This window comes from Citrus clementina, unplaced genomic scaffold (genome assembly GCF_000493195.1).
Source record: "Citrus clementina cultivar Clemenules unplaced genomic scaffold, Citrus_clementina_v1.0 scaffold_3, whole genome shotgun sequence".
Taxonomy (NCBI): Eukaryota; Viridiplantae; Streptophyta; class Magnoliopsida; order Sapindales; family Rutaceae; genus Citrus; species Citrus x clementina.
This window is the reverse complement of record NW_006262339.1, coordinates 15,495,401-15,497,494: the sequence shown is the minus strand read 5'-3', so window position 1 is coordinate 15,497,494 and position 2,094 is coordinate 15,495,401. Positions and strand designations below refer to the sequence as shown.

Sequence of the window (2,094 nt, the reverse complement as noted above, 5' to 3'; positions counted from 1 at the left end):
TATTTTAAAGGAATTTTATGTTGGAGTATAGAACTAATATTTTCTATTAAAAATGCCTTCTTTTGAACATGCATATTTCTCTTTTTAGTACAAAGGTCTTTAAGAAACTTGGCATGAGATGGAACTTGTTTAATAGCATCAAGTAAAGGGATGTTAACACTTACCTGTTTGAAGATTTCAAGAATCTCACCTGTGGATTTTTCCTTTTTTCCTTTAGCTAACCTCTGAGGAAATGGAGCTTTAGGAATGTATTCTCGTGGGTTGGTTTCTTCTCTCTCCTCCGGTGATGAGTCCTCAACATTCACAGGTACAATTTGATTTTCTTTTATCACCGGCATCTCCACTTTATTGTCGACTTCTTTTCCTTTTCGCAAGGTCATGACGGCTTTGACTTCTCCATGCTGCTGTGGTGAACTGGTACTTGCTTCATGCACTCCTTTAGGGTTAGGCACTGGTTGACTTGGAAATTTACCTTTCTCAACGGTCATTGCCAAGGTCTGAACTGAAAAAGCAAGTTGTCCCACCATCTTCTCAAGGCTTGAAACTGATTGGGCTTGTGAATTGAAGCCTGCTCTCAACTCATTTCGTAGTCCATCAATGGTGCGGTTCTGTTGCTCAATCGTAGAGTGAGTAAGATTCTTGAAATTCTGGAATGCATCCTCCCATGGTCTGGGTTGAGAGTGGTTCTGGTTCTGATTGTATGGTCTGAATGGTGGCTGAGAGGCTTGAGGATTTTGAGGAATTTGTTGCATTGGTGGAGCTGGAGCTTCTGGTCCATTCTGTTGGAGTCCTTGAGACCATGAAAAATTGGGGTGGTCTCTCCATCCAGGGTTATATGTGTTGGAGTATGGGTTGTAATTAGATGGTTTTCTCATTACACCTATGGCATTGGCTTGATCTGAGTATGAGTCATGGTCATGTGGCTCTGTTGATTTAGCAGTCGATAACGATGCTATTTGTCGAGAGAGACCTTCAATTATCGCTTTGACTTCTTTAATTTCTGAAGTTGACTCGCCAATGTGAACCTCATTTACTCCCTTAATTCTTCTAGTATTCCTGAGTGATCGACTCCGTTGTTGGAAATTATCCGCTTGTCGCTGGAAGAATTCCCAAATCTCTGATGCACTTTTTGACATTAGCTCTCCTCCACTTGTTGCCATTAGCCATTCTTGCACATTCGGCAATAATCCCTCCAAAAAGTATTGGCATTGGTGCCATTTCTCGTACCCATGATGTGGACACTTCAAGAGTAGCCCATTGAATCGCTCCCATGTTTCAAAAAACTGCCCGTCTTCTCTCTGTGTAAACTCTGAAATTTCCCTGTGAATAGCATTGGTTTTATACACTGGGAAATATTTATTCAAAAATTTCGTTACCATTTGTTCCCATGATGAAATGCTATTAGCAGATATATTTAACCATGAACGAGCTCTATCCTTTAAAGAAAATGGGAATAGTCTAAGTTTAACATCATCATTTGAAAAATTTTCATATTTAAAAGTTTGACAAATGGCATGAAAATCATTCAGATGATTATATGGATCCTCATTTTCTAGGCCATAGAATGTTGGGAGACAATTTAGCACACTAGGTTTTAGTTCAAAACTCCTAGCAGCTACATTTGGGTATCTTATGCATGATGTGCTCAAATTAGCTAAGGGACTAAAATAGTCCTTAAATGACCTCTCCTGTGGTGCTTGTAAATCCATTCCAAATTTATTTTTAATGTGCCTGTGTGTGCGAAGTATTTTTTCTAATTCAAGGTTCATAGGTTCAAGATTAGGTAATAATGACCTACGACCATGCATGCAAAACAAATAAAAATAAAAAAGAGGGAGAAATTACGATACTAACCTTATTGCGCTATTACAACCTTTCTATAAAAATACACAAAAATAAATACGTGAAATAAATTAATTAAAAATAAATTAATAAGATAAACAAAAAAAATTCAAAGAAAAATAAATTGAAATTAAATTACAGAATTTTAAACAAGAGAAAAAGAAAATAAATACTAACCTTTAAATGTAGATTCACTTTTTTTTTCTTTTTTTTTTTTTAATAAAAACAATACAAGAAAAAAATAAAAGAAAT

General features: G+C 36.2%; 1 non-coding gene across 1 annotated transcript; it reads left to right on the top strand.

Annotated features, from left to right (window-relative positions):
- The first annotated feature begins 1,224 nt into the window (after positions 1-1,224).
- LOC112100453 lies at positions 1,225-1,328 on the top strand. Its single transcript, XR_002906825.1, has one exon. It is a non-coding gene; the product is annotated as a small nucleolar RNA R71 (small nucleolar RNA).
- The last annotated feature ends 766 nt before the right edge of the window (positions 1,329-2,094 follow it).